At 43.1% G+C, this 22,357-nt stretch overlaps 1 protein-coding gene across 3 annotated transcripts in view; it reads left to right on the plus strand.

The window, feature by feature from the left end:
- The window catches only part of SFMBT2 (Scm like with four mbt domains 2), an 819,725-nt gene that overhangs the window by 598,215 nt on the left and 199,153 nt on the right, over window positions 1-22,357 (plus strand). The window lies entirely within an intron of this gene.

A 22,357-nucleotide genomic window follows, 5' to 3' on the forward strand; every position in this document is an offset into this window, starting at 1 on the left:
GCCTTTACTTGACAATCTAGAGTGCTGCTCTTGACAAGGTACCAGTGGCGTAACGATAATTGAAGGGGCCCCCCTGCAAGGTACGTGGAGGGGCCCCCTCCGGACTCTATCAGGGGCACTCTGACCAAAGTGCTGTGCTGAGGGGGCCCCCTGGAGCTTGCCCCCTCTCGCATGGGCTGCAGGGCATGTGCTACGCCCCTGCAGGGTAACTCTGGAGAATTTGTCTATGGTGTAAATGTAAATGTAAATTTGATACTTGTATAGCGCACTACTCACCCGCAAGGGTCTCAAGGCGCTTGTACGAATACCGCTGTGGAACCTATCCTGGCTTTCCCTGTGAGGCGTCCACTCCTGGGCACCCCCAAGGTGGAGACCAGGCATCCTTAGCGTTGTGGGGGCCGTTGTGGAGATTAAGCAAGCTATTGCCCAGAGTTGCAGAGTGGGACTCCATGATTGGAATGGCACCGAGGCGAGAACTTGCATCCACCCGTCACAGGGCCACTCCCTGTCAACCGTACCATGAAGAAGTCTCTGTTCATAAACGTCTGCCCCTTGAATAAAGGTCTGTGAGCCAGCTGACTGCTTTCTGAGACTGCACCAATTGTATCAGTTGCAAACCAAAATGTGTCACAGGTTATTCAGGAAGGGTAGGTAGTCTCTGGCTCTTCTACACAGAAATACCTATTCAGGTTGGCCTACAACGTAGGAATTTATCAGGCGCTCAAAGGACAGCATGTCTCACACACAAGTCTCCACTACACCCCAAGCCCTCACTAGATAAGACGGGTTGGCCCACATTACATCAACCTTACAATAATTTACCTACCATATTCAATAGGGAAAGCCAGGTGCAATTTGTCCTGAGATGATGAACAATCATACACGAACAGCAAACAACAGAAAATACATGCCATTTTCCATATAAACCTTTACATCTCCAATGCTAACACATACCTATCATCATGCAGTCCTTCCTCCTCATAAGAAAAACTCACTGGCCCAAAAATGATGTGCAAAGCCATTTAAAGATTCTATTTCAGATATTTGTTTTAATATTCCAATCTTACCATTCTCATTGATAATTTGTTATACCTGTTCAACATACTCTGGACATATTAGTCTGTGCACCCACCAAGAGAGCTCAACCTATGTTGTCACTCTAAACCAGTTCTGGGGCAGCTTTCCGCCTTTGGGTTTAGTATCTGCCTGACTGTGAGGACAAAGGAAGGCGCCTGTTTAGGTGTCATGTGACATCTGCTTCTGACCGGGAAGAACACTTTGAAATAGATTAGGTTCCTGGGCACAGCACAACTGGTCTTCCTGCCAGTGGAACAAAAACACCTCCCACACCCAACCCATTTTCTCTGCTCTAGGAGCAGTTTTTACACATCATAAGGGCCATTCACCAGCTGAGAGACCAATGGAAGAATTCGCCTCCAGTAGCACCAGGCATGAAAAGGTAACTTTCTCAAAGTTTGTTTTCCATAATAGTAATTAAAATTCCGACTTCACCAGTAAGTTGGACCTTTAATAAATATTAAACATAGTTGTTAAATCATCTTCTTAGATGGTCTCTAGACTGAGATAGCAGGATTAAGAATTAATACTGCTTCCCAGTCCCAGGTCAGCCAGCCTTCCTACTGTAAGAAAAGCTTTTGGGTCACTGTAAAGGGATGTTAACTTTAAATTGATACATTACCTACTTTTAAATACCAAGCAACGCTGCCTCGTGGACTGGAAGGCCTACATTGTGGTGAGTTATAAAAATTCTAAAGAGAAGTTTTCACCCATCTAAAAGGGTAATTTTGACTGGTCGGGCTGTAGTTCTAAAATGCAGCAGCCTGGCTACAGTGGTAGGCCAGAAGTCATGTTTGCCATACTGGTAGATGGCACAGTAGTGCTGTAGTCCATAGTTGACATGCAACGTTCCATGCCATGGTTGTATGTTGGGACTCATATATTATGGGCTTGTAGATAAGCTAAATATCGAAATAAACAAAGGGGGGGGGCGAAGAGGTCAGGTTCGATGTGGACCCAGTCTCCTGTCTAAATATAAATAACCAAAAAAAAGTCCACCTGTACTTCTGTTCTCACTATCCTTTCAGCACTATTTTTTAGGGAAAATATTAGGTTTTCTTAAAATAACCGTCATCCACCAAAAGGTATCTTTGTGGCATCCTTCATCATCGGGTTCTTCCCGCCCCGCTGCTTGACGAGGCGTGCTACGACCGACGAAGACGTGGGAGCACTTTATGGGGTGTGGACTATATAATGATGTGAGAGTGGAAGGGTCAGAAGACAAATGTGAATTAAAAAATGCCTGGCCACATGGAACCTAACCTTTCCTGTGGCTGGTATTGTTAAAAAGGGGGAGAGGGAGAAATACTATATAATGGGGGTATATCTCTTGGTCTACATGTTTCTAGCCTATCCCCTAAGGCTTTTCATCGGGACCAAAATATTTGTTCCCTTAACCCCTCCTTGAAAAATCGCCAAATTGTTCTTTTCAATTATACTTATAATCAAGTGTAAATTTTAGAGTGTAGAATTTTTCATGCGAATACGATACCTAGTTGATATATGTCACATTGTTAATTTAATCAATAAAGATGTATTGAGGTAAAACACGTCACCAATTGAGGAAACTGTAGTGATGTATTTTTGAAGCATGCCACCAAGGGACCTTTTGGGGGGGTGAGGGTTATTTTAAGAAAACCTACTGTTTTCCTTAAATAATAGCACTGGAAGGATAGCAAAAAGCTAAATATGCCAATTACTTGTAAATCAATTTCGACATGTTTGAGGGGTCATGCATTGAAGCCTGGTTAGCTGTGTCCCAGCGCACATGGTCAAAAAACCAGTCACATCAGTCCATAAGAGACACTTCCTCACAATCTCCTAACCAAAAGGAAAATGATCAAGATAGATGACCTAAGATTCACAATTCTTAAACATCTCGTTTTCTGTGCCTGTAATCCTTCAAAAGATATTTGACCAATCCTTTCAACCTTCAGGTTTCATGGAAAACCTGTTCATGATGTGAAATATACAATACTGTCAAACTGAGTAATTGTCAACCATGTAATTTCAAACCTACCAGTTGAGCTCTAATGCAGAAATGGAGTGTCCAGTAAAACACCACCAATAAAGTAGGCTGCGTGGCAAAAAAGATTACAGACAACCGACATTCAGTACACACTGCAGGAAAAGGGCCACCACAGCTCATCAACAATTGCCGTATTGCTCTCTGTTCAAAATAAATGTTGGACCTCAAATGTGAGATATGAAACCCAGCAACATATGTGAATAAAAGAAACCCTTTGTGACTTACTAGATGACTGATTCACTCCCAAAATCAACAATGTACAGAAAACAAACTCCAACCACAAGACAACATAACACAACCAATCCTATTGCCACTCAACCCCCTCCACATAAAGCCACCAAAGCCATCACTGATTTCTATTACTGCCGTGAGAATACGAATCCCATCTTACAGGAAAGAAAATTCCTCCTCCTATCCTTACCTAAAAGCATAAGTAAGGAATTTGTTATACTAATCAACACATAACTTCATTGATATAGTGATAATTCCTGTAGTTGCTATACTGGTGTTGTGTCATTGATAAAGTGTCCCATCGATATAATGTTCCATAGCTATTGTGCTGCCTTAATGTAGTGGGAGGCGTGGGGCAGTGGACTGATCTTCCATCTCCTCTCCCCCTGCACTAACCAAGAAATGGACATACAAACGCTCTTTTGAATCCCGACATACAGTAACTCGCTATGCCTTAGAATTGAAGACATGAGGCTTACTTTTATCCCCATTCCATGTTATGCCCTGTTACTACCCGGGAGGAGGGCCGTCCTGGCCCTGTGCACCTGATTGCCCCAAATCCGACCATCCACAGAATAGCAATTGCAGACACCGAAGAGTGGTGCAGTGTGATTTAAGAGCATTTGAGTACGAACGTTGCATGTAGGCATTTTTCTACATTTGTAAGCATTCCAACCTGCAGTGTTCCAGGTACACTTTGTGTATATTTATTAAAACATAAATTGTGCTATTGGGAGCTTAGTAAACACCCCAGGGACGTAATCTACTTAAGCCCAGCAACGAAACAGCGTTTAAGAAAAAAGGATATAATCTAAACCGGTGTGATTTAAGATAATGGATTCATTGCTTTTCACAGTACAGTGTATTCTAATTTTTAAGGACTGAACCTTAATGACACTGTTTTACAGTGAAGCATGCCGATTATTTTAGGCTTTAGAATAGTCTGTTTTTCAAGCATGTGTCTAATTCTTCGCTTTGGGTACAAGATAAAAGACGCCTTTTAATTAGGGGCTGCGCTATAGGACTGTGATGTCCCTGATGGAATCTATTTTAGGATCTTGATTATAAACTCGTGTTTCAATTGATTACATCTGAAATGTAGATGCAGGGTGCATCTTCAATTCATCTATTTTACAAATGAGGACAGACACCATGGAGGGAAATTCCAGCTGTAGATTATCCTCCCCTTCGGTGATTTAACTGCATAATACATGTTTTCAGTCTGCGGGTAATTAAGAAGGATAAATAGGCGTATGCCACAATTAGCACAGGTGCGGTTCAGAAATGGTTTACTGTGGTGCATCGAGTGACTAACTCGAGAAAAAAATAGATAAACAATATCGTAAAATTAAAATGCACTCATTTTAAACCAGATTCAACAAAAAAACGAGCATTATTTAACAAGATGACGTATCACTTTAAACAAACATTATTGAGGAAGCTAATGTATCATGTCATTACCATAGTCTACATTGCTACCATTCATTGCCATAGTATGTGTTTGAATTAATGTGGATCTGCTTGAGCAGCGTAACATGAAATGCTGGATACAGAATGGCACTCGACCTTTGAAACTGGCGCAGAGAAACACACAAATCAGGATGGGGAGGGCAAGCTACTGTGAGAGGTGACTGAAATAATGGTACCAAAGCATGTGGACAGACACATTAGACACCGGTGACTGTATTTTATATACTTTACACTTTCCCTGTTTGCGCCATGGCGCACCTTTAAAAAGGTGTGCCACGCACAAACAGGGAAAGTGCGCCATATTTCCATTAATGTGCATTCAAGTGAAATATGGAGCGACTGCTTCAAAGCTGCTCCATGTTTCACTGTGCAGGCGGCCCCTGCCTGCACTTTCAATAGGGGAGAGAGATCCCCCTGCAGGCGGATGCAGTGAGTGGCTGCACCCGCCTGCAAGGGGATGTCTGGGGGGGGGTCCATGGGACCTGCTTTGCCACCCGCCAGAGGGCTGCCTTTAGGAGGCGTACTCAAAGTGCACTACCATTTTGTGGCATACTTTTTGTATGCCTCCTAAAGGCATGTTTGTCTTTGTGCCCGCATCCATAAAAGGGTTCAGAGACAAAGTGATTCCCTCATTAGCATTGGGCCACGCCCCCATGCAAATGAGGGAACACCCTCTAATGATGGCGCTGGTGCTACATGTGCACCAGTGCTATCTGTATTATAGAAGGGGCTGCACAAGCATCGGAGGCTCCTTCTGTAATAACAAAGTGCCCCAGGGGCACACAAATCGGGCACACATGCCTGTTGCACTCCTGGGGCCTTATCATGCAAAGTGGAGCTGGCTCAGCACAGAGGCGACTTTTGTGCCTGAAGGGCCATATTACAGGAACTGCCTGAGGGGTGAAAAAAGTATTCATTTATTTTAGCACCCACAGGACACTTTGATGTTCTAGAAAGGACCTCAGATGCTTATTCTATAAAATGTGTTACGCCGGCAGACATCTTGTGCAATCAAAGGTGCACTTTGCCTTTATACCCACTCTGTTTTGCAGATATAGGTGCAGAATCATAGGCAAATTGGCAGTGCCCCACATAGTGGTGGCACATAATCAATGCACCAATTAGAGCACCACTAGTAGGGTATGCAGGGATTAGAGGGACCCCCAAGCTTCCACCTGTATTTTGGTGAAGTAACGTACTGCCCCAATTTGCCGAGGGATTCCATTCTCCCTCTTTAGGCTAACAGGGCTCACACCCACGCAGAGGATGGTGCACTGTTCCAGCTTTTGCTGCCACAGTTAATTTGGGTGCCAATCACGTACACTGCACCTAACGTCTAATTCGAGTTTAGGTAGCTAAAATTAATACATATAACTCAGAAATTCTCCCACTTAATGCATAAGCTTCAGATGGCGCTGATCAAAAACATAGAGAGGCAGTTCTTGCTCATAGTTTTCGACTTGTCTTGTTTGCATTTTGTACATTAATATTGGCAATAGTTGATTTTGTATTAAAGAATATGCCAGACAAATAAAGAGAAAAGAAAATACCCTGCCACCTAAACGTGAACGTATGTTCTTGCAATAAAATTATGAATTGAAAATACTTCATTGATGTGGCGATTTCCCTAGCAATGTTTTTAAATAAAAAACCTTTTAGTTGTGCCATGCAGTTTGATATTATTTGTGAAGGAGACCAGAATCTAACATCCCCTAACCAAGCACTGTCACATAAATTATATATAACAGTAATTTTAAAAAGGACATAGAAAAAACATCACCCTCTCATTGGACACCCAAAGAGTAGGCAAAATATTTTACCAGTAGTTTAGTTATTATTAAAAACCTAAAATAAAAGAGCATACTTTTAACCAGTTTCATCATTGAAGAGAAATTAACTATTTTTAGGTGGATTTAAACATTGTACATGGGCAATGTGCGGTCATTCAAAGTGAAGGGAGCTACTGGTCAAAGTAGGCAGATCTATTTCTCCAAGCTGTATGTTGTTTGGTGGAAACAAAATGTGAATGAAAGTTTAACAGATTAATGGATGAAACCATCTGACCAAAAACATTGTACATTATGTGTAAATTGTTTGGAAAACAGTCTGGTGAGACAGCAAAGGCCTGACCTAAAACAAGGTGTTTGACTCTGCCAACTGTCTGAAGCTCAACATGGACAAGACGGAAGTGCTAATGTTTGGGAACAGCACTTCCCCGTGGAAGGACCCCTGGAGATCTTCTGATCTCGAACCCCACACATACCGACAGACCACACCTGCAACCTTTGCATCACTCTTTACAGCATACGCACCATGAAATGCCAGATCAACGCAGTCTACTCTGCCTGCTTCCACACCCTCCGCATGCTCCGAAAGATCTTCAGATTGCTCTCCTTCAGCACCAGGAAAACAGTCACTCAAGTCCTAGTCACCAGCTGGCTGGACTACGGCAACATGCTCTAGGCAGGAATCACCACCCAACTCATGAAGAGACTCCAGATGATACAGAACTCAGCTGCCAGACTCATCCTCCCCAAATGGACCCACATTACCCCCACCTCAGGAACTTCCATCAGCTCCACATCCAGAAAAGATGCCAATTCGAGATACTGATACATGCCTACAGGCCCAAGGACCCGCATACATCAACCACTGCCTGAACTTTACCATCCTTCCAGACACCTGCACTCTACCTCCCTTGCCTCACACACACTCCATGCATCCACAGAAGCTACAGTGGAGGGCGATCCTTCTCCTACTTTCCCGCTAAGTACTGGAACGACCTCCCCCTTAACCTCCGATCATCCTCCTTGCTCCTGGAATTCGGAAGGGAAGTCAACCTGGCTTTCCCAGCAAGTATCTAGTGCCTGGATAAACTTGCGGGTGATTAACCACACCTTACGAATCCGAGTTGATTGATTGAGTCTGTACTGTGCCAGCACATCTTTTCATAGTATGGCTCTGGCAGTATCATGATCCAGCTCTGTGCAGTTAACTGATGTAGAAGGAGTTTGTGCTTTTCTTTTTCCCGTCTACAATGCAGCATAAATTAACACAATTTTTGAGTTAGTGCATGTTCTGTAAACAGCAGAGCTCAGAAACAGGAAGAGGCAATTACTCACAGGAGTTTCTGAGTTCTCACAGATTTGTCAAAGTAATGTCCTGTAGACAAGAGGAGAAACAAACATTTTCTGTGTCAATGCAGCACACAGAATGAGAGCATGGAGGGCCTGTACATATTCAAAGTGAGACACACCTTAATTGTGCAGTTTGACTTATTTAAAGAACTGCAAAGAGGAAGAAGAAGACTTAGATCACTGTGGGGTTTTACAGATAGGTCAGTACCGTGTTGTGAGCTATACCTATCTTTCTTCTTCCGCTCCTGCTAATAGCATCACACGTGTTGTCTAACAGAAAAAGTTGAGGTTTTAGTGAGGAATATCCCGTGATGTGATGGTGGTTATTCGGTCCAATTTTGAGAGATGGCAGGAAAAGAGTGCATGTATCTATGGATCTATATGAGTATGTATATTATGTGAATCCATCAATGCAGCAACAACATACTGTGCAGTAGAGGAGGGTTAGAGCTTTCCAGTTTTGTGTGGAGCTGAATGTTGTTTGTCCTTGGAGTTTGCCACCAGTCAATCTCTCATCCTGTCTTCTCCTTCAAGCTCTTTATGGTAAAGCCTGGAGATGTTGTTCTTCCAGGTGCTATCAAGACCCTTGCTGCCTGCACAGAGAAACACAGAGCGACTTTGAAGCAGCAGCTCCATATCTCACTGAATGCACTACCAGTAGGGCAGTGCATTCATCATCATATGGCTCACTTTTCCTGATTACACCCAGCACAATCTTGATATTTAATACAAGACATGGTGGAATGCCCAGAAAAATCTTTATACTTAATGCTAGACATGGTGGAATGTTTATATTTACTTCCATGATGATGGCTGGATGTGGGTAGGTACAGGATGTCAATCAAATTCTCCGAGGTGGTGGCCCTCATCAGCAGCAGGCTGGACTACGGCAACGCCCTCTACGCAGGAACCATACAAGAACGGCGGCCAAACTCCAGAAGAGACTCCAACGCATACAGAACGTCTCCGCAAGCCTCATCCTCGACATACCCCGCCACACCCACATCACTGCCCACCTGAAAGACCTGCACTGGCTCCCAGTCAATAAGAGGATCACCTTCTAGTTCCTCACCCACAAAGCACTACATAACGCCGGACCAGCACACCTCAACAAACATCTCACCTTCTATACCCCGAACCGCCAGCTTCGCTCCGCCAACCTCGCCCTCGCCACCATTCCACGCATCCACAGGACCACCACCGGTGGCAGATCCTTCTCCCACCTCGCCGCTAAGACGTGGAACACCCTCCCCACACAGCTGCGACAAACCCAGGACCTGCTGACCTTCAGGAGACTTCTCAAACCTGGCTGTTTGAGCAGTAGCCGCATCCCACCCCCGCTCAGCGCCTTGAGACCCTCACGGGTGACTAGTGCGCTCTACAAATGATTGATTGATTGATTGGTGATGGTCCTGACAAATATCTGTAGTCTATTAATCTTCTGAGCTGCAGTAGAAGAATGTTCTTCACTGAGTCCTAGGATTCTAGGTTGCAGAAAAGCAAGGTTCTACATGTATTGAAATGTGATCAGCGCTTTAATGTGTCTTCTGGTTCTGATAGAAAATTCTTGATTAATCAGAGGAAGGAGAGTTAATGTGAGAAAGTTTTCATATTATTCGCAATATGGTTTTTTAAGGGGAGGATGGGATCAGAGGGTTTTTGCAAGATGGATTGTGGAGAGCTTGAGGTCCCTTGCTCAAAGCTGCCTTGCACTTGTTCTTATTTGTTTTAACTGCTGATCTGAACTAATGCAGCCTTCAAAAGGAGGATTTGGAAGTAGGCAACGCTAATATAGGTTTGTAGAGGGGAGAGGCAGTACTTCAGAGAGTTGATCTCAGTGCTAGAAGAGGGCTGTAAGTAAGAGCAACATTTCATGTGCATACTGCTCAATCTTGATGTTCTTGGCAGATCCCTGAGAATAGGAAAAACCCATGGGAAATAACATAGTTTACAGAGATCTGCTCTGACTATACTACCAAAGCTCATTCTTTCTATGAAAATAAAAGAGGGGCAACATTAAGTGTTAAAGTCATTCATGTGTACCTCTGTGACCCGCACAATGAATTAAAAATCTAAGTGATGTGGTTTACGAAAATGAAATCCTCTACATAAAGGGCACTTTTTTAAGGTACTCCTTCAGACTGACCTGAAAAAAGTGCAAAGAAAGTTTCAAATAAATGGAAGCATTTAATATAAAATATGTTTATCGGCTTATCAAACTGTCGTCCAAAATAAACAAGTTGAGAAGGTGGTTCATGACAGGTTAGGGAGAAGCACTGGGGTACATGTGCATGACTTTAACACTTTTTTTCCCACCATGCCCAGGGGTATTAATTTGAAAAAAACACTCGTTTGGATGCCACGGATCTTGGCATCTAATCAAGTGTTTTTTCAAATTAATACCCCTGGGCATGGTGAAAAAAAAAAGCAAAAATATAAACCATAGAGATTTTATCAACTATTAGGGTGATCCTAACAGGGAGTTTATAGGACATTTTACAATGATTTGGGAACTGCTTAAATTAAATTCAAACGTAGTCAAAAATCTATTGAACATATTAATGTTTGTGTCAATGTGGTAGTGTGGAATGAGTTTGACTGATTTGTCTACAAGTGTTATATGTTCGTCTGTCAAGTGACTGTATTGTTTCATTCACATTTTTTATTCAATATCATTTAATGTTATATTTGTACACATTTGTTTGCACAAACAATTAGATGTGGTGTTTCAAAAAAGTTTATAAAAGAACCTCTTTGTATTCAAGGTTGAATAACCCAAAAAACTAAAAAGTTGTTAAAATGAATTAAAAGAACTTGTGGAGAAAAGGTCCCTTGGTGGCATTTAAGTTTAGGATGCGCCGTAATTGAAAAGTCGTGAAAATAACGCTCAGTATTGGCATGTGTTTTTTTCTCTTTAAAGTGCAGGCAGATCGCTGCCTCTGCAGAGAAACCGAGTGGCTTTGAAGCAGCAGCTTCATATTTCACTGAATGCACTGCCACCAGGGCCCAGCACACATGTTCAAAAGTGCACCGTGGTGCAAACAGTGACTCTGCGCCCAATTTGTAATACGGTTCCAAAATCCAAACTGGGTCCTTAGGAAATGAACTCTGAGTTCTTAGTGTTTTACATGTGATAAGGTAAGTGGCATGCTTGAAAGTTTGCTTGGGTTGGTTCTATTTTGTGAGTGATTTTGGTGTTGGGGGTTGAGAAGTCTTCCACATGACTGCGGATGTAGTTGTTGCTGGACTCTTACTAGGGCATGATAGGACAGAAGAGTAAAATCCATTGTCATGTTTCACTCTTTACTCAGACTCCTTGGGACTCACAAGGAATAGGCATGTTAAAGTGCAGGGCCCGACAAATAGGGCGCAGGTTGAGTGTGGGTGTTGAGGTCACATGAGTATTCCGGCTCATTGATTTATGGGTTGAGGTTTAGGAAGGCTTGGACTGGTAAGAAATTGAGGGTAAAACCAAGCAAACAGGGCACTGCTTGAATATTGACTGAGGCCAACGCAAAGGGAGTAATAATCTATAATCTTTCAAAATATAATAATTTTCTTGATGCTCTATAAATACAGTATATTAATTTCTACTGCCTTATCTAGGCTGGTGTCTGTACCCCTGGCAATGACAGCAATGTTCAACCGATTTCAGATTATATAGGTACAATTCATGTAACTTCATAGAACTATCTTTAAAAATGGGCAGATACAGTCTCCATTTCACCTTGGAGTTCTGTTTATTTATTCAGCTTCTAGATATCACTGCATTTCTAGGTTCAGGTTTTGCATTTTGGATACATGAGTCAAACCAGCCCCATGATCCTGATTGATTATTTCTCGTGATGCTACCTAAGTCCACCCTTGCAGTTATATGCGTGTGCTTTACATGCTGCAAATCCATAAATACCGGCACATACCCTTCATTGTGCAAGCGCACATGTTATTGACACAGCCCAGGTCTCCTTTGTCCTCTTACATATACTCTCTGAACCTCACAGCTTCCCACCATCATCTTACCTGGTCTTCTACTGCGTCCTATAAGCTATTTCTTCTATCCAGCCATCCCTAACCATCGCCGTTGTGCCAACAGTTCATACCAGTACCCACAGCAGAATGTACTGCCCTGCCATAACAGAGTGATCCGGACGTCATGGTCTCCCAGCTCTTATATTCAATTTTGTTATAAAACATTGTGAAGCTTGTGATTATTTTTTAAAAGGCAGCTTTTCTTGCCTTTTGCAGAAACAGGAACCATTCTCACTGCCGCAAAGTACTGGAGGAGGGACTAGCACAGCTTGGCCGCCCCCTACCCTTCCTCCTTTAAGCCCCCCCCTCCAAGTCTAGTCCAGATGCCTCTTGTGCCTGATCCTATACCTAACTGCAATATCTTGTTGCCTACTGCGACCTGCTCCCTCCCACCCCTTGAAGATCACCTGCCAACGTTAATCCCTGCACTATCTCCACTGCACTGCTAAATCTCTGGTTGCCCTATCCGGCACAGCATACCAGGAACATGAAATTATCACTGAAATGGGGCCGGATGTTGGAAACTTCAATACAGGCAAATACAAAACGTTGTTAAGCGCTAAATTTATGACTTCATCCCACTGAACAGGAGAAGTAAGTTATTCTCCATTCCCATGGAGTTGAAGGAAGATCTCAGTCCCATGGTGCACTTGGATTTAAATAAAAGAGCTCATTGGAAAATTGATATTCTTATTGAAAAGAAATGATTTGACAACCCAAACAGTCTAGAAAAAGAGTCACTTGAAAGCTACATGTGTATCCGCAGAGAACAGTATTTATTTATTTGTTAGAAAGTTTTACATAGGTTGATATGTGGCAGTGGCTGCTTGTAATTTTTGTTGGTGGTAGACATAATACCAGCTCGAATTTCAGTGAGCAAGTCAGATTTTTTTTAATATAGGTCAAATAATGCATTTTAAAGATACTTTTCACAGAAATGTTATAAAAAGTAATTTGTGTACCAACCCAATGAAACCCAATGCTATTCAGGAGTTGACCCCATTGTTTATAAAATGTGCGGAAATTTCCGTCTTAGGTCAGTAATTATCTCCATGTCAAATATTTTGCCATGTAATACCTCTATATGCCATTGGTGCCCCGTTATGCCAAGAACCGTAGATGACCCATATCCAGAAATTATTTCTAGTATGTCAGGGCAATCATATTGTAGTCCCGTATGTCATCGCTGTCCTTCCTAATGCCTAGAATTATCTCTAATGTTCTCGCACCAGTATTTTCCCATGGATGTCCCTTATGTTAAGAATTATGTCAAAGAATTGCCCTCAATATGTCAGCACCAGCATACTGCCATGCTTACCTATTATGCCAAGAACTATGCCCAGTATGGCACTGCTAGGCAGGGATTTCCCCAACCCTGAACAATCGGTCTCTCCATTAAGGAACAGCAATGCTGTATTGCAAGAGTCTCTATTTATTTTAAAATAGTTCATTATTAGTATTTAATGCCATAAAAAATAGCAAATTATTATCTTTATATATCCCTTTTCTTACTCTTGAAATAGTCTTAACAGTTGTGTATAAGCACACATTTGCTGGTGGTATTTACACTTGGCAGCAGTGGCCATTCTATTCGTTGTTTTAACAGAAATTACCAATTTGGCAGCAAAGTTTAACATTTTATTTTTGCTTTCTATCATTATAATCCAAAGGAACGAGCTGGATTTTCTCAATCTTCTTCAAAGATTCATGCATATAAAATATCGGCATTGAACACTTAAATGATGGTAAATGCCGACTGCTCCTGTCGGTTACACATTCCATTTCAGAGATATTTTATTGAAATGTGTCTTTAGATAGCTTATAATAGAGGCTCTCTCTGGTGCAGCTTTGAATGGTTTGCTTTGTATGACATCGTCTAAGTAAGAAAGGAAGGAAAATGTTTTTTGTTGACATTTCGTTCTAAAGACTATTTTTGCCAGTTTGGGAGAAACAAGCTGGTCATTGGTGCTGGCTTGTCTGCACCTTTGTTTTACACACTGGCTTGGATGCATGATTATTTTACAGATCAGCTGCAGAACATTCTCCTTCTCGTGATACTCGGACATACTATTTGAATGTAGGGTCAAAAGGAGGGTAGTACATGGAAGAAGCCAGTGGCATAGCTAAAGCTTCTGGTGCCCGGTGCTATCCCTCAGATTGCTGCCCTGGCAGGTAGCAGGGGGTGGGGGGGAATCCTGGGGAAAAGGACGGCGAGCACTTGAAAGAGGTCCGAGAGGTGCAACCTGGAGTCCCACTGCCCTAGCTGCTGTGCAATACAGTACAGGCTGTGCTGTGCGCACACTGCACACTAAGTGCATCCTTCAATTTCTCCGAGTTTTGGCTTAAAAAAGATAAAACCATAAACTGAATGATAAGAAATCAAAATGTACTCCTTGAGAATTACTTTATCGTGGTTTGTTTTAGGACATTGACCGGGCTGTCTCTCAGCCTTCACTTTTGTCAGAGTGGCAAATGAAGCTCCCATGGCCTCATGTATTTTCTCTGGAGCCCAATGGAGTCAACCGTGTAGCTTGGTTCTATCACGCCAAAAACCTCCAGCTGATTATTGATATATAGAAGTTCATATCATACAAGGCCTAGTGACTTAGAGAAATCCCAGACTGCTTTTGAGTTCTGACATTCTTGGCATGCTTGTTTTCACACAATATAATATAATTGAAGACAAAAGCAGCTTTTAATGGGCAGGGCAAATTATTTTTAAAGGCCAAATGCCAACCTGGTCATAATAAGAATGAAAAAAAACCCAGAAATTATTTTGTCACGTGTAGGTGCTAATAATGATTGCAGTGTGCTTTACTGCAAACAACTCCCACAATAATAAAGTACAGCTACTTATTGACACAGGCAGGAATCGTACAGCATAACTTTACGTCATAACGTTAGACATACTCCATCATTTCATCCCGATATCATGTTTTTTATACCTTATTTCTCATCTCCACATGCAGTAACTTCCCCATTTCAACTAAAATGTACCCCTTTTTTATTAACTTCCACACTCTCACTCATCTCTCTCTCTTTCGTTCTCATGATCGCTCTCTCATTTACTCGCTCCTCAGGTCTTACTTCCCCCTCCCTCGTCACCAGCAATCACCTTGGCCTGATTGCACACACCTAAAATGGAAAATGAATGCAAGGTAAACTCATCTGTGGGAAATGTGTTGCGCTGCAAGAAAACTCAGTTGGTTGATTTTATCACTTCAGCTGTCTAAGTCTGTAGCCAGAGGGTCACTGATTTGAATCCTTGTTGGAGCACTAGGGGAATAGAGACTTATATTTATGGTGTTATGAGGGCACAGCCTGTGACAGAAAGCACTGAGTATGTATGCAATTAATTTAAATATTGTATTACACACAGTATAAAATAAACTGCATGCAGCATAAGTAGTTTGTCGCCTGGAGGAGGCCAGTGACATGGTTGTTTACAACACTCATGTGAGACGCATTCATTAACACACTTGCACAAAACACTGTTGCTGCATAATGTGTGTGTAATGTAAAGTTGCCCAATAGGGATGAGTAGCACTATAAAAGAAATTAAATAAATGTGAGAAAGGGGCTATGGAGAGATTAAGGGCAGTGGTGAGGGAATCTGTGAACAAGGAAGACATTGAAGGCTACCAACAGAGATTGTTATACCACCTGCCACCAACGCTAAAAAGCGGGCCTGCAGCCGAGTGACATTTTTATCATTCTGAAGACGGTGCAACACTCCGGAAACAAAGCAATAAACTTTAAAGATGAAAGCTACACCAAATAAAGTTACACCTACTTTGAAGCCAGCCTTACCGTGCACCCTCGCTCACTTGCTGCAACTAAAGATACCAACCAAACCTATTCTCGATTTTACTGTTGCTGAAAGAGGCCTTTGGCCCGAGGTAGTTGGGATTGGATCCCTGTGAAAAGAACTCTTGTGGGGTAATGTTAAGGGGCAGTTATGTCACTAAACACCAGAAGATGTTTACTCATCACTACAGCCGGCTCATTCAGTGATTCAGTAGGCCATTGTAAATGCAGTTTTTTGTACATCACAGCAAGTGTGATTGAGATATATATGCCACGTCAGATTTGAGGGTCAGAATCTGCAGTCCTGTGACCCGAATTTTGAATCTCATTTCCTGACAGCAAATCTGATGGCCACATTCTGTGGCACCTGGATTCATGTGGGCACAGCTCTTTTGACTGCCACATTGTCCATCGATGTGTATTCTCTGAAGCCTGGTAATCCTGACAGCCTCCAAATATTACCACTACCCTCACCTCACGGTCAAATTTCAGGCACAAATATTTCTCAAATATATCATTAGGAGAACCCATGGAGCTCTTATCTCAATCTCTCCTGTGTAGACTCCACAGTGGTGGCAGAGCTCATTCCGTAGGGGTTGGTTATGCTGCAAATTGCCCATCGCTCCCCAGACTCAACTCCACTAAAGAGAGCGTGTGGTGGTGGTGCACGGCATTGCTGCATTTTCAGTACGGGGACTGGCCAAAAATGATGCCCAGGACCGTCATTGGTAGCGCTTTCGCTCTACAAGATTGGCGACCCTGAGACCCACATAGACAGTACGGCGCGCACAGCAAAACAACAACTACGCTAGCTGGTGCGTGCGTGCGCAGCAGCATTTGCAATCAGGTGCGCTTGCACTTACATAACTGCACATCACGTGTGCAGTGCTGTGTGCTCAGCGACCGTCACAGCCGAACGTATGGGTGGTGGTGGGTGTACTGTACTTCACTTATTGTCGGGGCAGCAGCTGCGCAGCACTGGTGGCACGTGGCGGCGGCCTTTATAATTTATTCCGGTACACAGTGTCACCAAATAAATTATAAACGCCGTTGCCACGTGCCACCAGTGCCGTGCAGCTGCTGCCCCCAAAATAGTGCAGCCGGGGGCAGACCGCCCCCACCGCCCCCAAGCTACGCCACTAGAAGAAGCTTACTCTTCTTGTCTTTCAAACTATACCAATAGAGTGGGCCATAAAACAAATGACTAACAGAAGAAGGTGGATATAACCTATCATGAGCAGAACCTAATTTCTATGATGACAAATATAAACAGACATGGTGGCATTCTCTAATTCATCTTCAGGGCCCCGGAATGGCTGTTCACAGAGCCATCTTGTCCCAGGCGTGTGTGCTCATGTCTGCTCTTCATGCAGCTTTCTACACCCAAAACAGGAAACAAGGGATGCTGTAGCTTGCAGTCCCCTTGCTGCAAGAACTTTCCTCTACGTTGCTAATCTTCACAGATCTGTAGCAGCAGGTAGCATTACAGACTGCTACTAGAAGTATGGGGCTCTGTGGCTGCAGTTATTTACACTTAATTATGGATTTGCTGCATTTGCCACAAAATCCATAATCTGCTGCATAATTTGCCGGTTTTAACAAAGAAATTGTTTGCAGTTCAAACGGATCAAAAGTTGAAAAAAATGCAGTGACCTGCTGTTGCACAGTGAAGGGCATTATGCAAAGGTTGGCTGGGCACCTTTCAGTTTCCTATTTGGATGTTAAAGTGCTACTAATGGGGTACAACATTTGCCCAGACAATTCAACGTGTTAAAATGTCGAAATAATGAAGTAATACTACCCCAAAAAGTGACGTATTGTGCCAGATAATTTGCCTTTTCTCGCCGTGCAATTAAGTAAACCCTTCTGCTTAATTTGGTCCTCCCCTGTTACATTATTCCAGTGGCCGTGCCTACTGTTTTACCTACCAGAAAGCAGGCAAGGCAAAGAAGGAAATTTCAATGAAGTTTGTCTGCTTCTGAAGTAGCAGGGAAGCCACCATAGAGGAAGGACTATTTTACAGAATTTGCTGTTTCCTACTTTTCAACATAATTAAAATCCTTGGCAATGTTTCGCTCTATTTTTAAAAATCAACACAGTTCCACCTCTGTTGAGTGTATTTTGAATATCATGGAATGGCAAAACAAAAACATTTATGATTTTGGCTGTTATTAAACTTACAGATGAGGCCACCAGGTTGTGCAAATATTTGTGTGTGCACAATTTTTCACAATGTTTGTGAGAAAGTGGATTATTAGTCGGGTGGTGGTAGTCTACCACAATTAATAAAGTCACTATTCTTGTTAGGTCTAGTAAAGGTTTCAGTAATTTAAACATAGATTCAACCCCTGGTAGCTATGGCACAGAGCAGGCAGGCTTAAGAAAATGTATAAAGCATTTAGAAGTACCAAAACAGTTAAAAAGTTGAAAACACAACATAATAAAAATCCTCTCCAATTTGAAAAGATAAATAATATTTTAGTGATTAAAATGACACCAAAATGAGAAAATCCAACAAGGAGAACCGGCTACATGATGTTTTAGAGTTTTAAATGAAAAGTGCCAAAAAGCATTGTGCCAATTTTGGGTGCACTTGATTGGGACCTAGGCACAATTTAAGGTTGACTATGATGGAGCAGGGGTCAGATACAGATACAGATACCAGATTAATCCTGGTTGGAAGTTTTACCTTCTGATTTAGTCACTGAAATGGAAGCAAAAAACACTTGGCAGGACAGAGCAGCCGGCTGTGGCCGAGATGGGCTCCACGAGCCAGCAGACGAATATGAGGTAATGCCGCTGACTTTTGGCAGAAACGAGAGGAATTAACAATTTGCGCCTGAGGTAGGTCCCTTGCTGGCCAGTTACTTTCAGCACCTTCGCCCGATGAAGATTTATACCTTCAGGCTTATTCATTTTTTTGTAGCTCAGATTCTACCATTGGGGAAAGGCTGAAAACTGTAGCCAAACCAGGCACCACAACACCTGCCATCTTATCTGCAAGATTTGCAGCTGTGGAAAAGCTCTGAGCAGGTGTGACTTGAAACTTTGGCTCAGCAGCAATGCTCCTTTGCTAGATTGACTTGGTAACTTTGTCCTAGTCCTCTGGAGATCTTTGTTGCTAAAACTTTTCTCAGAGCCGAGGTTCCTCAGGATTTTCAGAGGAGCACACTTTGACACAGTCAAGGGTCCCAGGACCTCCAGAACAGCACTTGGGGATGAAGACTCACTCCAGCATAATCCACAAGCAGGGTTCGAGGCAGGTCCAATTGGAACAGGTCAGGTGGGCTCTTAAGGAAAAGGATTTCTAACAGCTTGATGTGTCACTGTAGCGTAACGGAAGGGCAGCCAACTGACCCTTGGAGTACACTGGTTTGTCCTGGGTACCCAAGGGAGCAGGTCCAGCCTTTCAGGTCTCCTCACAGGTCTGAACAGCAGGTGCAGTCCCTCTTCTGTCTTTTGCAGGCCCAGCAGGGTTCTGAAGAGGGTGCTTAAGAGTGCTTCATTGATGTCTGGCAATAGCCTGTGGGTGCGGGTGACTCCTGGCTCCTCCCTAATCAACAGTTCCTAGAGTAGTATCTTTAACAAATGTTGCAGCACTTCCCATGCCTACTGCAAACAATCCCACAATGCCCTTTTCTACCTAAATCCCTGATTCCCCTTTCTTCCCCTGTGTAGAGTTCATGCACCCACCCTAGCTGTGTGGCCAAGGAAATGAGCAACCCCTCTTTTGTGGTCACTCAAAATAGGTTCTGGGGGCAACTCCTCTACCACTGTGTTTGGTGCCTGGCTAACTTGAGAGGCAAAGGGGGGCAGGTCCTGGTGTTAGCTACATCTGCCTGCGACAGGGTAGGCCTCTTTGAAGTAAACTAAGTTCCTAGGCACAGTCCAGATGGTCACCCTGCCAAAGGAACATTTCACCTGGGGGCAAGGCTATACCTGATCAAAGAAACTATTTGTCTCCTGGGTGACAGTTGGAAGCTCTTGCAAATGAACATCTGGAGGATTTAGGCAGATATAATGTGACTTAAAAAATACCTTTTGTAAAACATTCAGCACAAATCTAACTTTACTACTGAATCGGGCTTGTAATACATATTTTAAAAAGTCCAAGAATTAACTTTGTATCCGGATCCTAGGACGAGATAACAATTTAAAATGTTCATATTATATGAAAGCGCTTTCCAGTGAAACAGCTAACCCTGCTACACACTGAAAATAGCTTTTGGAGCCCTTTCAGTGTAAGGACGTTTTATGTTAAACTTTAACATGTCCCCTTTCAAATACAATACACCCTGCCTTATTGGGCATTAAGACCTACTTAGGGGTGACATTAGGAAGAAGTGTTTAGGCCTGTCAATAGGGTTTTTTTGGCAGCTTATAGTAGTAAGCCTGCAGTAATGTGTCGCTCTGTCACTCTAGGGCGGCACAATGTGTGTTTCATTCCAATAGTGACATTTAAATTATAGGCCATGGGTGCACTTTGTATCATGTACTAGTGAATTATCTGAAAGCTAAATATGGCAATTAGGAGTATAGCCAATTTTGGCATAATTTATTGTTCTGAGTACATGTAATGGGGCCTGGATACCAGAGTCCCATTGCACAGAGTCAAAAAAAAGTCAGCATCAGTCCCAAGAAAATGGGGGTGATCATGAAAAAGAAGAAATTTTCCTCCAGTGTTTTTCTCAAAAAACAAAACAGCTGTGAATCATCGTTAGAGAATCCTAATCACTTAAAGTAGAATTACAACTATCTTTCAGATTCCACTTTATGTTGCTACAAAAAGAAAATGTGAGGACATAAAATTCTGAGTTACAGAAGTATCAACGCTTCTAAGAAATCTCTTGTGAAGAATTTAGCCTTTTTCTCAGACTAGAAAACATCTAGTTAGTTTTTTAGTGCACAACAATGTTTGCACTTTGGTTCTGGAATGAACACCCTAGGAAACTGATTTCAAGTGAAAATGGCATTGTCTTAGAGGATCAACTCTGGATTGGTCAGGCCAGGCATTGGAATCCCGATGGCATGGAGACTAGTTTTAGTGAAAGTCCTCAGGGATTAATGTATTACCTGCATCAGTTTTGAGGTACTGCTGCTGACCTCTTCTCAAGTCCTTGGCACTTACATATGCACTGATTGTCCCCAACTTTTCCAAGGCTGATAGGTCTGTATGACAATACAGCAAGAGGTATGAAGGCTGGCATTTGGCTGACCCCACACTATTAGTTCTAACAGGATGCTACAGCACTGGTCAGTGGTGTAGCACCAGGGGTATGTGTTGCACTGCAAAATAAATGGCTCCATGGCTCTCAATAAGTTTGGTTAATGCTCGCATGTATAAATTAAAGAGGGTCAGACTCAGGGCATAGCCCTGAAGCACTCCATGCAGCAGTGACTGTATTTTGGAGGTGTAGGGGATGACCTGAAAGGTACAGCCTTGCAAAAAGTCTGCCAACCAGCCCAGTGCAGTGTCCTTCACCTCTGAGTTCTGTAGCCTTGAATAGTGCCGCTGTCTTGCCTTCATCCGCGGCAAGAAGGAGTGATTCTGATGCAAATAAGAGAGCTGATTATGTGCTGAAGAGTGGCATGAACCCAGATTGAGACTCCTGAAGAAGTGCTTTTTCTTCTACAAAATTCATCAACTGTTGTTGACGAATTGTTCTACAATTTTCACAAAAAAAGGCAACAAGCATATAGGTCTTAGATTCTCAGGTACTGAAGGATCTAATGTTGGTTTCTTCAAGAGTAGAAGCACCATAGCGTGCTTCCATTCAGAAGGAACCTGCCAAGATGCATAAAATAGATTGAGCAAATCAGTGAGGACAGGGGCAATAACTTCCCAGCCTCGCTCTAATATGGCTGGGGAAGCAGGCTTTTTCATAGAACTGTATTAACCCCTTCAGTGCCCACGACGAGATAGTCTTGTCATGGAGCGCGGTTGCGCTGTGCCCATGACGAGACTATCTCGTCATGAACCCCGCCCGCTAATGAAACGCCCGGCACAGGGCGTGGAAAGGGCAGGGCACTCAAGGGGTTAAAGAAGCAAGCTTTGGTCTGGCAAGCGGTGATTTGGCTGCCCAAGGCAGTGAGCCTTAGAAGCACACTGCAATGGGAATGTGCAAGCACTTTCCTGCACGGACCCAAATGTTGTGAATTTCGTTATGTTAAGGAACATGGGGGTGCATACAGACGGGGGCACAACATGTGCCCTCTGCATGCACTCCCGTACACAGAGGCACCTGGGGGACCTGTAGCCCCCCTAAGGTTTCCGCATCGCTGCGCTTTTTATGGCGAGCTCACCGCCATGAAAAGGAGGGCAGTGACGAAACTCACAATATGCTTGGCGGTGCAGCAGCTGCACCACCAGCATTTTATGGCCTCTGACTGCTGCGCCACCACCACGGTATCAAGAATCCTGGCAATAGCAGTGGTCCTCTGGTGGTCATAATACACCAGGTGGACCGCCAGTTTGGCGGTGCAGGGACCGTCACCATGGGTTTGGCATCACATGGACCGCCAATCTCGGAATTTGGCCCAAAGAGTGCTGCTTGCTGGCAGTCTTCTATTTTCTTTT

The sequence above is a fragment of the Triturus cristatus genome, chromosome 4_1 (assembly GCF_964204655.1).
Source record: "Triturus cristatus chromosome 4_1, aTriCri1.1, whole genome shotgun sequence".
Classification (NCBI taxonomy): domain Eukaryota; kingdom Metazoa; phylum Chordata; class Amphibia; order Caudata; family Salamandridae; genus Triturus; species Triturus cristatus.